This window comes from Mustela erminea, chromosome 4 (assembly GCF_009829155.1).
Source record: "Mustela erminea isolate mMusErm1 chromosome 4, mMusErm1.Pri, whole genome shotgun sequence".
In the NCBI taxonomy this organism is placed as follows: Eukaryota; Metazoa; Chordata; class Mammalia; order Carnivora; family Mustelidae; genus Mustela; species Mustela erminea.
The window spans coordinates 117,275,424-117,296,662 of record NC_045617.1 but is presented as its reverse complement, the minus strand read 5'-3'; the positions used below and the strand labels follow the sequence as shown (position 1 = coordinate 117,296,662).

Here is a 21,239-nt window from a genome sequence, read left to right as displayed (position 1 = left end):
ACATCCGTAAAAGGGAGAGAGTACATTGTTCCTGGAGTTCCTGTGAGGCGTTAATGTGATAATGTATGTGAAGAGATTAGTACGGAATCATAACTTACATAAAAACGTCAGAATTTGTCATGCTTATTATTGGGTCCCCTGTAGAAATACCGCTCAAAATATCTACCCAGAATGAGGTTCTTCTCTGGCATGGCATTCGAGGCCTTTCACAATCTGATCCTAACCTAGCTTTCACAGGTCTAGCTTGCACTGCTTTCTTTTACTTTCTTTCATGCAGTTCATGCTCTAGTCAAACCAGAGCAATTCCTCAGCCATAACAAACCCTCTGCTTTCCCATCTCCATGCTTTGGTCACTCTTTTTCTTCTCCTCCAAATACTCCTCCCTCTCAAATTCTTCCTCCATCATGCCAATCTTGACTCTATGCATAGAAGTTGTCTGCACTTTTCTCTGATCCCTGAACTCTTCCCTCAATGTGCTACCATATATTTCTAAGAAGACACATTTGCTAGATTTGAAAGATTCTTGAGGGGCGCCTGGGCGGCTCAGACAGTTAAGCGTCTGCTTTTGGCTCAGGTTCTGGGATCGAGCCTTGTGTTGAGCTCTCTGATCAGCTTCTCCCTCTCCCTTTCTACCCCGCTGCTTGTGCTCTCTCACTCTCCCTTTCCCAATCTCCTCCCCCCAAAATAAATAAATAACATCTTGAAAAAAATAAAAAGAAATGGTCCTTGAGAGCAAGGGCCATGCTTTGTTCATAGGTAGATCCCCTAGACTGCCTCTACCTTTCAGACTGCTACAACAAAACAAGCAAGGAATTTGGAGCCCCTTACAAGCTGTTTGATGTTGGCTATCTTTAACTTCTCTAAGCCTTTCTCCCCACCTGTGTGATTGGAATAATAACATCTACTTTCACAGAGTGACCTTCTGGATTAAATGGTATAACGTGTATTTTTAGAAGTATACATTCCAATGTTAGCTTTTACTATCAGTCACCCAAATGACAGATACTTTTCATGCAAGGCAAACCAAACCAATGGGCCAATGAATAGATGCAACAAAACACACCTCACTGGCTGCTGCCATGATTGATTCCACACCGCTCTCCTGGTTGAGTGGGGAAAGTCAAGGATTAATCACACTACAGCTATTCCCTATTAGGCTAATAATAATGGATAAAGCTCCCTAAAGTCAATATATAATAATAACACACTGCAGTGTTTTCACTCATTTCCAACTGACCTAAATTTACTTCAGTGTCAACAAAGACAAATCAAATTCTGCTGTGTCCAAAAATCTTCAAAGGGAACACCAAAGACCAGGGGCTAAGCCCCTTTGCTTTATTTTCTAGTACAGTTTATACCAAACACAAAAGATCCAAATGCTTGGCTCGGGATAAGGGAGAGGCCAGAACAAAGCATTCTCAAACAAACAACAACAGAAATTATGTACCCAGCTGTACGTGATGCTAGTCTAGATAATTAGGAAAATTACATGAAGAGGGTTGGTTCTCAGCTTCTAGTAACCAGCTGCTTATGACAGACTTCTCTAATGCATGGGGACTTGTAGAAGGCACCTCCAAAACAGAGAGGAAAAGATCTTTTAAATATTTGGGGAGTCATGAATCTTACTCCTGGAAAAATACATTGAAATTTAAAAATGCCCTGGCCTTCATAGATAAATTGACATCCGTCAATAGTCCCCTGGCAAATCTTGAATTAAATCAATGACAGGGTCACCTGGGTGGCTCAGTGGGTTAAAACCTGTGCCTTCGGCTCAGGGCTCAGGTCATGATCCCAGGGTGCTGGGATCGAGCCCCACATCAGGCTCTCTGCTCAGGAGGGAACCTGCTCCCCACTCTCTCTGTCTCTGCCTGCCTCTCTGCCTACTTATGATCTCTCTCTGTCAAATAAATAAAATCTTAAAAAAAAAATAAATCAATGAGAAAATTAAAATAAACAGGTGGAAGGTTATAGGGAATAGGACAACCATACAGTCTCAAAGGATGAACCTCCAGATTACTAAATAAAGAAAAAGCACTTTCCAATGATCTGACAGATACCCCTTAGCACAAGCAGTCTGCATCATGACCAAACGGTGCATTACCAAAAAATAAAACACGGCGATCACTGTGCCTCCTGGATGGAACTACACATATAGCATTCCTACTTAAAAGTATTTAATCTGAAACTAATCAAGAAGACAAGACAAGGGTGCCTGGATGGCTCAGTCGTTAAGCGGCTGCCTTCGGCTCAGGTCATGATCCCAGGGTCCTGGGACAGAGTTCCACATCAGGCTCCTTGCCCCGGGAAGCCTGCTTCTCCCTCTTCCGCTCTCGCTCCCCCTGCTTTGTGTTCCCTCTCCTCTCTGTCTCTCTCTGCCAAACAAATAAATAAAATACTAAAAAGAAAAAAATGAAGAAGAAGAAGAAAAATACAAAATCAGTTGTGGAATATCATATAAGACCACTGGACTAGATGCCTCAAAATGTTAATGTTATGAATGTATCCCTCACTCAAAAAAAGATAGGGGGCCTGTCCCAGTTTAAAGGAGACTAAAGAGATAAAACAACCATTAGGAGAAGGAAAGGAAAAGTGAATTGAGGCAAACTGGAGGAGGAGACGAACCATGAGAGACTATGGACTCTGAGAAACAATCTGAGGGTTTTAGAGGGGAGGGAGGTGGGGGAATGGGTAAGCCTGGTGGTGGGTATTGCAGAGGGCCCATATTGTATAGAGCACTGGGTGTGGTGCATAAACAATGAATCTTGGAATACTGCATCAAAAACTAATGATGTGTTTTATGGTGATTAACACACACACACACACACACACACACACACACACACAACTGAAGAGATACAACAACCAAATAAGATGTGTGATCTATGGCTAGATACTGGATTAGGGGGACGAAAGTGTTATAAAAGCACATTTTGGGGAGAATTAGAAAGACTTAAAAAAATGAGACTGTACATTAGATATTATTACTTTATAAGGTTAACTTTCTAGAGTTTGATACAGTATTGTAGTCCTATGTAGAATAATATCCTCATTCTTAGGAGACACATCCTGAATTATTTAGGTGTGAGATGTCATGATGTCTGCTACTTACTTTCAAATCATTTAAGGGGGAGAGTGAGAGTGTGTGTGTGTGTGCGCGCAAGCACAAATACACAAAAAAACTAAAAGTTCTGAAAAAGCATGACTACCCCACATCCGAAGGCATTGCCTTTCTTTTTAATTCTTATCAATTGGAGATCCACTACATTTTTAAATGAAAATATTGTCAATCAAAAAACAGCTCAGTCAGTTAAGTGTCTGACTCTTGATCTTAGCTTAGGTCATAATCTCAGGGTCATTAGGCTGTGCTCAGCCAGGAGTTTGCTTGAGAATCTCTGCCCTTCCCACTACCCCCACCACCTCCCCCCCGCCCCAGCCATTCCTACTTGCTCACATCACCCCATCAAATAAATAAATCTTAAAAAAGCCATTTCTTTTGGTTCTAACCTTACCCCTTGGAAACAATAGCTTGCTAAAATTAATAGAGAACTTGTAAATTGATTTGCTAACTTGGTAAGTCTCATTTGATAAAGGAATTTGGTCTTCACATTTGGTTCTAACACTTAAAGGGATGCAAGTAATTGTAATCCCAGACAATAGTTCCGAGTAGTATGGAGTATATAAAAAGGGGTAGCACAAGTAATTAAAACACAAAGATAAAAAACAATGAAACACCTTTCAACTTTCAAAGGCAGATAAATCTGGAACAATAAAGAAATAAACTGAACTCTTCAAGTTTCTCCCAACAATTTCAGTTTGTCCTTTGGGGTACAGATTTTTATAAACAAACAAAACAAATTTTTAAAAAACCTTCTTCCTTGACCTAGTCTTATATGAAAAAAGGCAATAAGATGAGACAATTCCTGAAAATCTGCAAGACACACTGAGAAAGTTTCCCTTTTTTCATAAGGGAGCCTTTTCTTCTTTCCCCTACTCTAGGTTTATTCTGGATTTAAAATCACTATGTAACTATGGATATTAATCTATGATAAAGCTCACTGTTCTGAACTGTCCAAAGGGGGGAAACTCCTACCCAGTACATCAGAGAGGGAACACACAGTTCTGTTATGGACATGCCAGATAAGCAGGCACTCTTCAAAGTGCAAGTCAGCAAACACCTGAGACATAACAAGAAAAATGAGAATGCGCTTAAAATTTCACCAACACTGTATTGAAAAACTCAGTTAACATAACTAAATTGTCAGATCCCCCAAATGAGAAATCCTTTTTTTTGAAAAATCATTTTAAAGCATTATCCACTAGTTCTCCATGTGTATTACTCACTGTGTTGTTCTCTGTTAAAATATAGATAACTTGAATCAGATTATCCTACTAACAGGAGAGTTTTCAGAGAGAAGACAAAAAAAGAATATCAGAACTGGAATCTTTGTTAATGGCAAAGAAAAACAACAGTAGCATTCTTTCTAAGTACCACAGATGCCTGGGCCATAACAGCTTTCAGGCTCTTAAAACTAAAACACAAAAGAAAGAAAACACACAAGGAAATAGGTAAACCCTAGGACTTGTAACTAAATGCAATAATTTATCTTAATTTTGAAAATACCCATGTAAGGATGAACCAGAAAGCCCTCATTGACTTTCAACACCATGACTCTGTCAAAACATTCAAGCCCATTAACACATGGGAGTGTCAAGAGGAATTATCTCTTTGTAGACAAGATACACATACAAAAAGGATAAATATGCAAGCAGAGGAAACAAGATCACATGCGAGGACAGACTACACATCTACATGAAGCTGCACACTGTGTTTAGCCATCCATTTTCCCCAAGCTAACTTCCTTCCTCCGCACTAGTATGGGGAATGGGAAGATGATGAATGATATTCCCACACATGCCCATACATTTTTTTCTCCTTCAAAAAAGGAACCTGTGAAAAGATGTACAAATGGCCAATAAACACATGAAAAGATGTTCAACATCGTTAGTTTTTAGGGAAATGCAAATCAAAATCACAATGAAATATGTAAGGGGGAAAACTTTCCCCTTCTTCCCTTCCAGGTTCTTTCGCTGATCTAATAATTAAGTTGACATAAGATAGATTAGGAAGAAAAAAAACCCCCAAATTTCGAATCTACGGGAACCGCAAAGATATGAAGTTGCCAGACACACAAGCAACTGAGTGTTATGGGCCATCCTGAGCGAAGGAGAAGGGAGTAGGGGTGTGGGGCTTCAAAGGGGAGGAAGACAATTCACAGGATGATGGGAGGAACAAATGTTTGGTAAACAAATGTTTGCCCTGCCATGCAGATAAGTCTTTTTTTATATAAAAAGTTATCTCTAGTATTAGCTCTCATCCTGGTACAGGCCCTCCATGTAAATTCTTTTAGGCAGTGCAGGGAGAGGTATGTATGTATGTATGACTGAATCGATCAATCAACCTACCTCTTCCTCAATCTGTTAGACCTCGATTGCCTTCCGCTCAAAATAGTCCACATGCCCAAGCGGCATATTTTGGGATCATATGTTGTGCTCCCCCTTAGATACCTTCACACCCATTAGAATAGCTGTTTTCAAAAAATGGAAAATAGCAAATGTCTGGGGAGACTGTAGAGAAACTGGAACCCTCATGCATTGCTGGTGGGAATATTAAATGGCACATCCTTTGTGGTTCATCAAAATGTTCCACACAGAATTACCATTATGATCCAGCTATTCCACTCCTGGATATACACTCAAAATGAATGAAAGTAGAGACCTGTACAACAATCTCCATAGCAGCACTATTCACAACAGTCTAAAGGTGGAAACAATCCAAGTGTCTATAAACAAAATATGGTGCCTATGCTTATATGTATGATTAAACGATCCAGCCATAAAAATAAAATGCTGACACATGCTACAATATGGATAAACCTTAAAAACATTATGCTAAGTGAAATAAACCAGACACAAAATGGCAAATATTCTAGGACTCTACTTCTAATGAGGTACCTAGAATAAGCAAATTCATAGGCACAGTTAAGTAAAAAAGAGGTTAGTAGCGGCTGGAGGAAGGGGGCATGGACTGTTGTTTAATGGATGCAGAGTTTCTTTTTGGGAAGGTGAAAACATTCTGGAGAACAAATGTGGTAATAATAGCAGAACAGTGTGAATGTACTTACTGTCACTGCACTGTACATTTAATACTGGTAAAAACTGTAAATTTTATGTTATGTATATTTAAGCACAACTGAAAAAAGAAAAAAGAGGGGTCTGGGTGGCTCAGTTGGTTAAGCGTCTGCCTTCAGCTCTGGTCATGATCTTGGAGTCCTGGATGACTTCAGAGTTCTGGGATGGAGGCCCAATGTGGGGCTCCCTGCTTGGTAGGGAGACTACTTCTCCCTTTCCCTCTGCCCTTCCCCACTCTTTTAAAAAAGAAATAAGTCTGAGGCCAGAGCAAGACAGAAATGAACAGAACAGTCAGCCAGACTTAACTTCTCTCTTTAATCCTCTTATTTTCCCCTTAACTGAAGATGCCTTGCTCATTTCCAGTGTACATCCTCAGTGTACATCACAAGTGCTGAGCCCGGCCTCCAGCAGGGACCGCTGCATCAACTCTTTAGGGACCTAGGGCTCAGATGTCCAGTTAAGAAGACAGGAGAGGAAAAAGAATCTTCAAGAGAATTACCGCTTTATAGCTACAAACTACTTCCTCCTTTATTCCATCTCTTAGATACATCCAGTGTTTTGCTACACTTGGTTTTCTCACGTCAAGTAGTTACTGAAGATTTTTTATTTGACAGAGAGAGAGAACACAAGCAGGGGGAGTAGGAGAAGGAGAAGCAGTCTTCCCACTGAGCAGGGAGCCTGATGCGGGGCTCGATCTCAGGACCCTGGGATCATGACCCGAGCCAAAAGCAGATGCTTAATGACTGAGCCCCCAAATTTATAATTACTCTGTCACTGACTACTTCGATGAATTGCTGTTCTCAATTATATTAGTATTATATTAGTATTAAAACAAAAAAAAATCTAGAAAATATTAGACCATCCAATTCCAAAGGTTGAAAGACAGTACTAAATTATCAACTTTCTCCAAGAGGGCCTTGGAATTACAGAAAAATTGATAAAGCTCTGACTGAGCTGGAAAACAAGAAAAGGTGTGTCACTGAATTAGAAGGCAGAAGGGATCAGACTGAAGGAGAGGACAAAGAAGCACAAACTGGCTTTTAAACAGCAACTGTAAGAACAGCTCTTCCCAAGGGAGTCTTGGGTGAGCATTATCAAAAGCAGAAGAGGACAAGAGAAATTAAGCAGAGAACCACGTCTAGGGAAGAAAGCAGAAGCCATGTTTGGGTCAAGAAGCCATGTTTGGACCAATTAGGTCAGGTAGGTTTCCTTCACTCCCTAGTGTACAAGGTGGCTCCCATTCTTTATAAAGGGTATAAGGATTTTCTTTATTCCTGGGGTTCAGACTTATCACAAGATATATTGTGGTATTTGTCTTCTTTCCTTAATTCCCACAGAAGCCTTGATATCCTGGTCTTTAATTGCTTAAGATGAGTCTTTGGGGATCTCAGGGAAGCTCGTACTATTATTTCATTTCCTTCATTGTCTGTCCTCTACTTCAAAGTCTTACTAGACAGACAGTACACATCTCAGTTTTATCCTTCAAATCTCTTAAGCATATTTCTAAACATGGGATAAGCATGAGAATCATCTGGGAAGCTTTTAAAAAAGCCACTGATGCCAGCACCCCACTCACAGAGAATCTGCATTTAATTCGTCTGGGGTGGGGCCGGGGCCTCAGTGGGGTTTTTTGATTGAGATGCATTTATTTGTTTGAGAGACAGAGCACACATGCATGGGAAGGGCAAAAGGAGAGGGAGAGAATATCAAGCAGATACCATGCTGAGCATGGAGCCTAACTCAGGGCTCTATCTCATGACCCTGAGATCATGACCTGAGCAGAAACCAAGAGCTGGATGATGCTCAACTGACTGAGGCACCCAGGTGCCCTAAGGGCATTAGCGTTTTTATTTTATTATTATTTTTATTAACATATACTGTATTATTTGCCCCAGGGGTACAGGTCTGTGAATCGTCAGGCTTACACACTTCACAGCACTCACCATAGCATGTACCCTCCCCAATGTCCATAACCCAACAACCCTCGCCACATCCCCCCTCCCCACAGCAAACCTCAGTTTGTTTTGTGAGATTAAGAGTCTCTTATGGTTTGTCTCCCTCCCGATCCCATCTTGTTTCATTTATTCTTTTCCTACCCCCCAAACCCCTAACCCTGCCTCTCAAATTCCTCATATCAGGGAGATCATATAATTGCCTTTCTCTGATTGACTTATTTCACTAAGCACAATACCCTCTACTTTCATCCAAATCGTTACAAATGGCAAGATTTCATTCCTTTTCATGGTTGCATTTTCATGGCTCCATTGTATGGAATACTATGCAACACACCATATCTTCTTTATCCATTCATCTGTTCATGGACAGTTAGGTTCCTTCCATAGTTTGTCTATCGTGGACATTGTTGCTATAAACATTTGGGTGCATGTGCCCCTTCAGATCACTACATTTGTATCTTCGGGGTAAATACCCAGTAGTGCAATTGCACTTGCAATAGTGCACTACTGCACTTGCAGTAGTGCAAGATCTATCTATCTGTCTATATCTGTATACACACACACACACACACACACACACACACACACACACACACAATGGAATACCATGCAGTCATGAAAAGGAGTGAAATCTTGCCATTTGAGACAACGTGGATGGAACTAGAGGGTATTATGCTTAGTGAAATAAGTCAATCAGAGAAAGACAATTATCATATGATCTCCCTCATAAGAGGAAGTGGAGAGGCAATGTCGGGGGTTTGGGGGGTAGGAAAAGAATAAATGAAACAAGATGGGATCGGGAGGGAGACAAACCATAAGAGACTCTTAATCTCACAAAACAAACTGAGGGTTGCTGGGGGAGGGGGGAGGGAGAGGGTGGTGGGGTTATGGACATTGGGGAGGGTACGTGCTATGGTGAATGCTGTGAAGTGTGTAAACCTTGTGCGTCACAGACCTGTACCTCTGGGGCTAATAATACATTACATGTAAATTTAAAAAATTAGAAATTATAAAAAGAAAAGAAAAAAAGAAACAACCTCCCAAAATTTTAAAGAAAGAAAAAAATATATATATACACACACACACACATATATGTGTGTGTATATATATACACATATATACATATATACATATATACATACACATATATACATATACACATATGTATACATATATACACAAAAATAAGGGTAAACATGATGAAGGGATGGAATATGACTGTCAAGATGAAAATTTTTTAAAAATTCTAAAAAAGGAATTGATAAGTTCATTCAAAAAAAGAAAACAGGAGGGAATGTGCTCAGGCTGGAGATGAAAACAAAGCCATGGGCTAGATTAGGGTATATTTTGATCTACTGTAAGAAATTGTATCCAAAAATTTTTTAAGAAAAAAAACCTATATGTATACGAAAAATAAGGTTAAATACAATGAAGGGATAAAATATGACTGTAACAATGAAGGTTTAAAAAGTTTTCTTGTTTTTTTTTTAGAAAGGTATTGTTAAGATAAACTAGTTAATTAACGTTAAGAGGAAAGAAAAAAAGTTTAAAAAATAGAATAAGAGGGGTGCCTGGGTGGCTCAGTTGGTTAAGCAACTGCCTTCAGCTCAGGTCATGATCCCAGGGTCCTGGGACCAAGCCCCATGTTAGGATCCTTACTCAGCAGGGAGCCTGCTTCTCCCTCTCCCTCTGCCTGCTACTGTGCCTGCTTGTGCTCCCTCGCTCTCTGTCAAATAAACAAATAAAATTAAAAAAAAAAAAGAAATAGAATAAGAAATAAAATAAAATTTAAAAAATTTAATTTGGAAGACTAAAGGATCATGGGGGAAAAGCCAGGAATTCTATGGGTTGCTTTCCCCTAGCTCTGGAGTTCCATTATTCTCCTTGATCAGTGAGCTTGGTCTTGGCAGGATGTTCCTGCTAATCTTCTGGGGGAGGGGCCTGTTGCAGTGATTCTCAAATGTCTTTGCCTGGAGGCGGAATTGCACCACCCTTGCTAGCGGCCAGGCTAGGTAAACTGCTCAGGTTCGCTCTTGGAGCTTTTTTTCCTGCATGCTTTCCATAGAGCTCTGGAGGATGGTAATGAAGATGGCAGCCTCCCAATCTCTGGCCTGGAGGAGGCGAGAGCTCGGGGCCCTAGTCCTCAGTGCACCCTCAGAGTAAAGTAGTCAATTCCTCTCATCTCCCTGGTCTCCAGCCATGCTCCGAGCTCATCCAGCCCGTGACCGAGCACTTGTGTCTGACGCCTGGCCGTTTTGAGTCTCCAAACCCAGCAGATTCCTGCCTCCAGAGAAGGAAGGTGAGTCTCCCCAGATCTGCCACTTGTGGAGTCCCTGCTCAAAGAGCAGCAGTGGGACTGCGCCGAGGATCAGTTTAATGTAACCCCAAGCTGAGAGCTCACTCCTCGCCTCTGTCTCTATAGTCGGCTTCTCCGCTCGGACACCTGGGAGTTCTGCTACACTCAGACACCCCTGAACCTTCTGTGACCCCGCGGGACCTGAGACCACACTGTCCCTGTGAGGGCTCCACCCCCACTTAGCCTCTGGAGTGATGTCCCTCAGTGGAGCTGACTTCTAAAAGTTCCGATTTTGTGCTCTGTTGCTCCCCCGCTTCCCGGGAGCAGGCTCCTCCCCTTGCGGTCTGTGTTCCCGCTGCTTCAGATTCACTTCTCTGCACTTCCTACCTTTCAGAAAGCGATAAATTTTCTATTCCTAGAATTGCTGCTCTTCTTCTATTTCCTGCTGAGTTTGTACGTGTTCGGAATGGTTTAATACCTATCTAGCTGAACTCACCTGCGATCTGATGTCATTTCAGTTTGCTACTCCTCCACCATCTTCCCTCTCCCACATCAGTTTTTAAAAAGCATCTCAGATTATTCTAATGTGCACAATAAGTTAAGAAACATTAAGCTTTTCTCTTAGATTCCATCATTGGCTTTTTGCTCTATATTCTGAGATTTTCTTTAATGGAATGTCTAGATCTCATTTGATTATCAGCTATGTCCATTATTTCATTTACTCTGTTCAAAGGATCTTTTAAACAAGGTTTTTGATTTTTATATACTCTTAATATCTGGTTGCACATTTTTCTTACATGTCTTTATTTTGTGGATACGATTACTTCTCAAATATTCAGGGATTCTATTTAGAATAAAATGGGACATCTATGAATAAGTATTTGGCTAAAAAAATTTTTTTTTTCATTTTGTGCAGGGAAATCGCTGGGAGATCCAGGGATTCCCCTAGGATCTCCCAGAGGCACTGGGCAGAGGTAAAGGCTAAGAGGTTAAGAAACTGAAATAAGAGAAGACAGCATATTATGAGTTACAAGTTAAGTAGAAGAGGAATGCATAAAGATGCAAAAGTGACAGGTGAGCCATGTGATACTTGCACTAGGCTTACCAAAGGAAAAGGTGAAATGCTTTAGGTAAAAGGGAAAAAGAAAGCAAAGGCTTAAGAAGAAGAAAGGATCAGAAAAACTTAAATACATAGGGGAAAGAGTCAAGCATGGATTTGTTCATCAAATACTTACAGACTGCTTAAGTTATCACTAAGTTTACCATAGGGCTAAATAAAAGCATGCTAAAGTTTTTCCTCAATAAAATGGTTGTGGGAGTATTTAAATAAAATCTGGCAAATTCATACCACAAAAATACAGTCTTTGAAAAGGATTAGAAATCTGGACAGTAAAGAATTATTAAGAGTCTAAATACCAAAAACATCCAAACAGCTGAATTAGGATTTTATAAATGCTCATTCACTGAAAAAGAATACTATTGTAATAAGTGAAGTGTATTGTTATGGTACACAGTGCCCAGTGATAACTTGGTCCCCTGGGCTATTAAAAAAGTAAATAAATAAAATTCAGTTGATGATATCACAGGGGGATAATACATGTGACAATGTGCCATATTGTAATTACACGCAGCAACCAACCACGGTCCCCAGCTGTTTGTAGATTTTTGTGTGTGCAATCATTTTACAGAAATAGATCACAAATTATGTGAGTATTACATGCCTTTTTTATTATTTTTTTTCCTTAGAGTTAAGAAAGCTAAACTCTGGAAATATTAATATAGAACAGGTAAGGTCTTAGCCATTCCAGATAAAATAACTTTCTAATAATGACATGAAAAGATGGGAAGATGTCCAAGATGTACTATTAAGTAAATGGTGAGCTGCAAACAATCTACAATATGATCTTATTTTCAGAAGGAAAATAGCATATATGTTACACAAAAAGTTTGGAAAGATACCTACTATCAAAATAGCCAGTAAAATTAACTCTGGAGAATGAGATCTGGGAGAAGGGGGGAGATAGAAATTTCCACTTCTTAAATTTTATTTTAGGTCATTTAAATCATTTAACAATAAGCATATATTACTTTCATGATTTTTTTTTTTTAACTTAGGACAAAAAGATGAAACAATTCCCGGTTCCACTCATCAGGACTTTTATTATTTTTTCAAAACAAATTGCTAAGGTTAATGTAAAACCATTGAAATATTTTTTAATTGAAAAAAAAAGATTTTATTTATTTGGGAGAGAGTGGGAAAGAATGCACGAGTGGGGTGAGAGGGAGAAGCAGACTGCCCACTGAGCAGGGAGCCCAACATTGGTCTCCATCCCAGGGACTCCAGGATCATGAACTAAGCCAAAGGCAGATAAATGCTCAACCGACTGGGCTACGCAGGCATCCCTCATCAGGAATTTTTATTTTTACTGTTAAATTTAATTCAAACATTTTGGAGCACCTTCAATGTAGAGGAAGAGATCTCTGGTTGAGCAAAGAGTATTTGTGAGATATCCAGAGGGCAGTCAGAGAGACAAGGACTGAACGTAGGGGAGAAGTCTGGGTGTTCGTTGGGGAGTTATCAGACTCTACATGGAAATTAAGATAAAAGTATACAGCAATTTCTACTAAGTAAATAAAACCATGTTCTCAAACTTCTAATGCCTCATTTCTGATTACTAGGACTCTTAGCAATACAGCTGAACAGTTTAAAAACTGCAAGCCGTCCCCGAAGCAGCCAGCAATATTACAATTGACAGATCAAAAAGCTCTCTCAGCACTTCGAAAGCACAGTTCCTCTCATTCCCTTAATACCATACCATTGTTCAAATAAAATTATTTACTGCTCTTTCACCACCTCAGGGAAACATGTGAATCCTTCTCTGGTACCTTCTTGACTTTACGCACTGCCTTGTAGCCATCACTAGCTGTAGCCTACTCCATACCAAATCGTGGTACCTCTTAACTCAAAGGTACATCTGACAGATATCACTGGTATGTGTTATGGTTATGGAAGAGACTGCCGGTAATTCTCAAGTCTCTTTTTCTTCACTTCTTCCTTGTTAATAAGACCTCTATTTTTTTTTAACAGGACACAAAGCTTTCTAGAAGAAACATGATCCTACCCTGCATGTAAGTATGGCCATGCAACTAAATTCAGGACACTGCAAGATAAGGTAAATGTATCCACAGAGGATCCATTTGGCTACATACAGGTAGCCAAAGCATTATACACACACATCTGAGTTCAAAGTTGAAAGATAAGGAGGCATCAACAAACAGCTACTGAGTACCTACTGTGTGCTACTGTTCTAGGCAATGGAGGCACAGCAATAAATAACAGAAAACAATTTCTATCTTCTCAGAACTTACATTCTGCTAAGGGTAAAGACAGGAGTAAGCCTCTATTACTTCATGTTCTGAACATGTTTGCTCATGTTTTTGATAGAAAAATCAAATTCTAGCTCTATCACATTGGTAGATTATCACCGTGGGTTGACTCACAGGGTCAAACAGTTTGCTTCCAAGTTGGCTGATGATTTCTAAGAACAAGCTAACAAGGTAACATGACAAAGATCTATGAACATTACAGACAGGTCCATAAGTAGACAATGTGTCCTATTCATCTTCATACCTCCACCATGTAGTGTAAGTGAATGGAGTAGAAGAGGCACTCAACAAACACTGAAGTGAATTGATTTTCAATAGCAGCAATATAAAAAGGGTAAAATATCAGACACTAGGGTAAGGAATTAGTGTTGAAATATCATTACCAGTTGACTACATTCCTTCTCCAAATCTACTCTGAAAAATCTAGAGAATTACACTGTACCTGAGTGTTCAACTATTAAAAAAAAAGTCAAAATAACATTCTGTTCTAATAAAATGCTGGCAAAATTAGCATATCTCCAAAGTTGACTGTAAATATATGGCCATACATACATACATACATACACACAGCAGGTTCATCTTGTGAATTATATCAGTTTTCCTTAAACATGGGCAGTCAAGAGCAGAAGACTACCGGCAGCTATCAATCTGAGGATACATTAAATCACAACTGGAGGAAAAGGTGGTTTAGAGAGCTAAAATGCAGAAGGAAGAAAGGTAGGATAAAAGTTCTGTGTCATACTGTATCCTCTTCTAGTACCGTCTTATTAAAGCACTGTAATATACATTAAGCAGATTTAAGACATGGCTTTAATATATTCTTTCCAAAGGTCATTATGTCCAAGAGAAAAACTATATGAGAAGAGCATTTTTGGTCTGTGAACAAAACCTTATATAAAAGGAATAAAAACCTTAGCCAACTTAAATCCCCACCATAAAGGTGCCAAAGGAGAACAGCAAAGGAGGACAGAGAAGGGAAAGAGGGCTGCTGTCAGGTCTGATGTCTAGCAGCCTCTGTGGCCACTGGGTTCTGAGAACGAGCAGATATTCCATTACAGGACAGATGCAGTGTCTGGGGAGAAGTCTGACAAAAACAGAATCTGTAATATTGTAACAGATCTAGGCAAGAATAAGGAAAATTTATTTTATTACTTATTTTTGTAAAGATTTTATTCATCAGAGAGAGAGAGAGAGAGAAAAGAGAGCACAAGCAGAGGGAGCAGCAAGTGGAGGGAGAACCAGGCTCCCCACTGAGCAAGGAACCTGATGCAGGACTCGATCGACCTGTGCTGAAGGCAGATGTTTAACTGACTGAGCCACCCAGATGTCCCAGAAAATTTATTTTCTCCCAAACTCCTCCATTTTGAGCTGGTACCTTCCCCCACATGCATGTCAAGTTACTGACCAGTGAAGTCTGTTACTGTGACTTATTCCATCTCTTAAGGATCAGGTTCTTAGGGCCTTCCAAGGTGACAAATTAATCCCACAATTAATCTTGTCAACTAGACAAAGATTCATCTATCTCCCTAAGTAAACACCCTTTTCCAAAAAGTGACTCAGATATTCCACAATTCCAGAACAAATTTCTAAGGGTATATGATAGAACACTGAACTATGCCTGAATTTAAGCTCCGATCTACTGGCAACTAGCTATGGAATCTTTGGCTGTTTCTCAGTTTCTCCAATTGTAAATTTCAGGAGATCAAACTAGAACGATAGCTAAGATTTATTCCAACTATAATATTTCATGTTTAGAATTACTTTTTAATGAATAAATACACATTTTACTTTATGGAAAAATGAGATTTGAAATGCGGAAGGGAAAACAAGTCCCAAGCAATGGAAAAAGTTATTTTGGTATTACAGAGTTCACTTTCCATTGCAATGCTCTGGCAAAACACTATTAATTCTGAGCTCTACAACCTTGGATACTATATTTGTATTTTATAGCTGCAGTAACAAATTACAAATTTAACCGCTTATATAAAACATATGTATTATTATCTTATAGTTCTGGAGTCAGAAATAGAGCCCTCTGGACAAAAAAAAAAATCAAGCTGTTAGCAGGGCTGTATTCCTTCTAGAGACTCTAGAAGAAAATCTATTTCCTTGCCTTTTTTTTTTTTTTTTCAAATTCTAGAGGCCACCCACATTCCTTGGCTCACGGCTTCTTCCTATTTTCAAAACAGCAATACTGTATGTCTCTGATCTTTCTTCTGTAGTCACATCTCCTTCTGGCCACAGCCAGGAAAGTTTCTCTGCTTTCTTAAATTTCTTAGGAAGCCCTGTGATTATGTTGGGCCCATCTGTATAATCCAGGATAATCTCCCCATCTCAAAATCACATCTGCAAAGTCCTTTCAACTATGTAAGGTAACATATTAACAAATTCCAGAGATTAGGATGTAGACATATCTGAGGGGCCATTATTTACATAAATACCTAGTCATCCAAACAAAATCCTAAGAATTTCTCCCAAGCTTAGAATTCTGTTAACTTCCTCCATTTTATCTTTAGGGTTCTTGTAACATTCTTTCCCATCTCCCTATCATCCAGTTGAACAATGTTCTAATCTGACAGCAAAATTAAATCTAGTATTTTATATATATCATTCTGAAAATTCCTTCAGAATTTCAGAAAGCCCAAGTTGGTACATTACAGTTTTTCAGTTTTGTGATAAGTTAAAACATTAAGTGAACTTGATAACATACTGTATGTTTTCCCACCTCAAACTTAACCACTGAAAAATTACAGTTGAGTCCCTTATGTGATCCTGAAATTTGAGCAGCAAAATATAAACACTGAAAAACACTCAAGTACATTTTTAAAACAAATGTAGTGACACAGACTCTACAAATGTACAATAAATTGTACATATTTAAAGTAAATAACTTGGGGCACTTGAGTGGCTCAGTAGGTTAAAGCCTCTGCCTATTAAAGCTTCTCTCTCCGCCTCTCTGCCTCTCTGCCTCCTTGTGGTCTCTGTCAAGTGAATAAATAAAAATCTTTTTAAAAAATCATTTATTTTATTTTATTTTTAAATATTTATTTATTTGACAGAGATCACAAGTAGGCAGAGAGGCAGGCAGAGAGAGGAGGGGAAACAGGCTCCCCGCTGAGCAGAGAGCCCGATGCGGGGCTCGATCCCAGGCCCCTGGGATCATGACCTGAGCCGAAGGCAGAAGCTTATTAACCCACTGAGCCACCCAGATGCCCCAAAATAAATGATTTTATAGTTCATTCTTCTCCAGCTCATGTCTCCAGACAACCTCTCATCAGCTTTCTGAATAGTTTGTATTTTATAGAATTTCATATAAGTGGAAACATGTCTCTTTTTATTTTTTAATTCTTTGTTTTTTAAAGATTTTATTTATTCATTTGAAAGAGAGAGCAAGGAAGCAGGGGAGGGGCAGAGGAAGAGGGAGAAACAGACACCCCAATGAATGCAAAGCCCAACAAGAGACTTGATACCCGGACCTTGAGATCATGATCTGAGCTGAATCAGATGTCTAACAAACTGAGCCAGCCAGGTACCCCAATTTTGAATTAACTTTTAAATATGATGAAAAGTGTGGATTAAGGTATGATTCAGGTTGTTTTGTTTTGTATAGGAGTATCATTGTTCCACTTATTGAAAAGACTATTCTTTTTCCATTTAATTTCCTTGGCACCACACTAAAAAATTAACTGACCATATTTTTTTTCTGGACTCTCTGTTCCATGAATCTATTTGTTTCTATTTACATCAATATCATTGTTTTGATTATTATAGCTCTAATAATTTTTAGAAGCGTTTAGATAGCGTTAAATCCTCTCTGTTCATCAAGATTCTCTTGGTTATTCTAGACCTTCATTTCCATATGAATTTTAAAACCAGCTTAAACCTCACTTTCTACAAATTGCCTGCTGGGATTCTGATTGGTATTGTACTGAATCTACATTTTTAGAGAGAAGTGACAATACTGAATCTTCCAATCCTTGAACATAATAGCTCTTCATTTACCTAGGTTTTCTTTAATTTTTTTCTCAGTAATATTTTATAAAAGCTTCCATTGTAAAGATTTTACACAATTTATCCCTAGGTATTGAATGTTTAATATTTAACTATAATAATGTTCTTTTTAATTTTTTTCTTTTTTGTTAATGTGGTACATAGTATGCCCCTTCCAACCTTATCTGCAGGAGATATAACTAAGACCCCCAATGGATGCCTGAAACTACAAATAGAAGCAAACGCTAGATTTACTATGGTTTTTTTCTATACATACATATCTGTGATAAAGATTAATTTATAAATTAGGCACAGTAAGAGATTAACAACATAATAAACTAGAACAATTACAACATACTATAATAAAAGTTACAGGAATGTGGTCTCTCTCTCTCAAAATATCTTAATTGAACTGTACTCACCCTTCTTGGGAAGATGTGAGACCATAAAATGCCTACACAATGAGAGGAAAGGTGGTGAAAGATGTAGGCATTGTGAAGTAGTGTTAAGCGACTATTGAACTTCTAAGGATATATCAGGAGAATCATATGCTTCCAGATTGAGGTTGACCACAGGTAACTGAAATCATGGGAAGCAAAACTACAAATAATGAGGGATTACTATTTGCATTCCTCAGACAAATCCCATTTGGTCATTGTACTTTATCCATCTTATATGTCGTTGGAGTCAATTTGCTAAAATTTCGTTAAGAATTTTATGACTGTTCTCATAAGGAATATTGGTCTTTAATTTTTTTTCTTGCAATGTACTTGGATTTATTTTATTTTTTTATTACTTACTTTATTTTTTTAAGTAATCTCTACACCCAACTTGGTGCTTGAACTTACAACCCTGAGGTCAAGAGTCCCATGCTCTACCAACTGAGCTAGGCAGGCACCAGTGTCTGGTTTAATACCAAGATAATACCAGTATCATAAAGTGAGTTAAGTATTCCCTCCTCATCAACATTATGGAGGAATTTATGTAAAACTGGCATTATGACTTCTTAAAATGTTCAGTAGAATTTATCAGGGAAGTCACCTGGGTCCACAATTTTATTTGGGGAATATAATATCTTTAATAGGTAAAGGACTACTCAGGTTATTTCTTCCTGAGTAAGGACTGGTATTTTGTGTCTTTTAAGGAATCTGCCCATTTCATCCATCTAACATACTGGCATAAAGTAATTAATATCACTGTCTTATTTATCCTTTAAATACCTACAGGATCTGCAGCTTTTACCAACTCTTTGCTCCTGATTTTGGTGACTTGTATTGTCTCTTTTTCCTGATCCATTAGGCTGGAGGTTTATCAATTTTACTGGTCTCAAAAAGCCAGCTTTTCATTTCAATGATTTTCTACTTTTCCTTGGTTTCAGCTTTTATCATTAACTTTTTTCTTCTGCTTACTTTGGGCTTTATTTTCTCTTCTTTTTCTAGTTGAAGGTGGAGGCTCAACATACTGATTTACAACCTTACTTCTCTAACATATATATATGTGTGTATATATATGTTATATATATAACATATAATGTTATATATATAATTAATATATATGGCATATAATGTTAAGAATTTCCGTGAGCACTTGCATTAGCTACTTCCCACAAATTCTGAACAGTTTCCATTTCCACTCAATACAAAATACTTTGTAAATTCACCTTTGACTTTTTTTCTTTTGACCTATAAATTTTTTTAAAAAAATATTTTATTTATTTATTTATTTATTAACAGAGGGAGAGATCACAAGTAAGGAGAGGGGCACGCGGGGCGGAGGGGGCAGGCTCCCCATGGAGCATAGAGCCCGATACAGGGCTTGATCCCAGGACCCTGAGATCATGACCTAAGCTGAAGGCAAAGGCTTAACCCACTGAGCTACCCAGGCACCCTGACTCATAAATTTCTTAAAGATGTATTAGTTTATAAATATTTAGGGGTTTTCCAGATAGTTTTCTGTTATCAATTTTAAATTTAATTCCATTTTGGTCAGATGACTTGCTTTTTATGATGTAAGTAATTTTTAAATTATTGACATTATTTTAGGGACCAAAATGGGTCATATTATACTAGTAAAATGTTCTCTGTGCAATTGAACAAAATGTGTATTCTGCTGTAGTGGACAGACATCAAATAAATGTCAATTAGGTTAATTGGATAATAGAGTTTAAATCATCTAAATCATTACTGATATTTTGTCTTCTTGTTCTATCAATTGAAAGGGAAGATAGTGAAATTCCCAACTGTAATGTGGATCTGTTTCTCCTTTCAGTTCTGTCAGTTTTGATTCATGTATTCTGAAGTGTATTAGCTGTATAAATATTTAGGACTATGAATTCCACTCTTTTTTTTTTTTTAAGATTTTATTTATTTATTTATTTGACAGACAGAGGTCACAAGTAGGCAGAGATGCAGGCAGAGAGAGAGAGGAGGAAGCAGGCTTCCGCTGAGCAGAATACCCAATGTGGGGCTTGATCCCAGGACCCTGAGATCATGACCTGAGCTGAAGGCAGAGGCTTTAACCACTGAGCCACTCAGGCGCCCCATTAATTCCACTTTTTAAACTGGCTACTTTACCAATGAAATGGTCTTCTTTATTCCTGTTAATATTCTTTGCTCTAAAATCTAGTTTGTCTGAAACTGATATAGTTATTCCAACTTTCCTGACTAGCATTAGCATGGAATATCATTTGCAAACCTTTTATGTTTAGCCTATTTGAATCTTAATATGAACAGTAGGTTTCTGTAGGCAGCATACCCAATCTACTATGTACCCAATCTACGAAATTCTGCCTTTTAACTGGGTTGTTTAGGTCATTTACAGTTAGTGCGATTATTAATATAGATCAGTATAAATGTAACATTTTGCTATTTGTTTTCTATTTGTCACATCTGTTTTTGTTCCCCTTTTCCTCTTTTTCTTGGATCTCTGAACTTACAGTTTTTAACAAATCTGGAAAAATTTGGCCATTGTTTCTTTAAAATTATTTTCTGTACCCTCTCCTCTCAAGACTACAATTACATTTATGTTAGACCACCTGAAGTTGTCTCATAGCTATCTGATACTCTATTGATTTTTTCCCCAGTCTTTATTTCCTTTTATTTTGGATGACTTGTATTGATTTTGCTTCAAGTTTACTAATCTTTTCTCCTGTACTAATTTGCTGTAAATCCCATGAAGTGTATTTTTCATCTCACACATTGTAGTTTTCATATGTAGATGTTCAATTTTGGTCTTTAAAATATATTACATATCTATATTTGACATTCGCAATCTTTCCTATAATATTCTGAACATAAGGAATATACTCATAATGAATGTTTTAATGTTTTTGTCCACTAATTGTATCATCTATGCATCTGTTTTGACATATTGATTTTCCTCCTCGGGGGCTGTATTTTCCTGCTTCATTCCAAGTCTGATAT

General features: G+C 38.2%; 1 protein-coding gene across 8 annotated transcripts in view; it reads right to left on the bottom strand.

Moving 5' to 3' along the window:
• Positions 1-21,239, bottom strand: part of FKBP5 (FKBP prolyl isomerase 5) — a 114,917-nt gene that overhangs the window by 56,132 nt on the left and 37,546 nt on the right. For 2 of the 8 annotated variants that reach the window (XM_032340514.1, XM_032340513.1), the window contains exon 3: positions 18,240-18,396. The exons of the other annotated variants lie outside the window; for them this stretch is intronic. The gene's annotated coding sequence lies outside the window, so the exon portion shown is untranslated. The remainder of the gene's footprint in view (positions 1-18,239; positions 18,397-21,239) is intronic. 8 annotated transcript variants of the gene reach the window in all.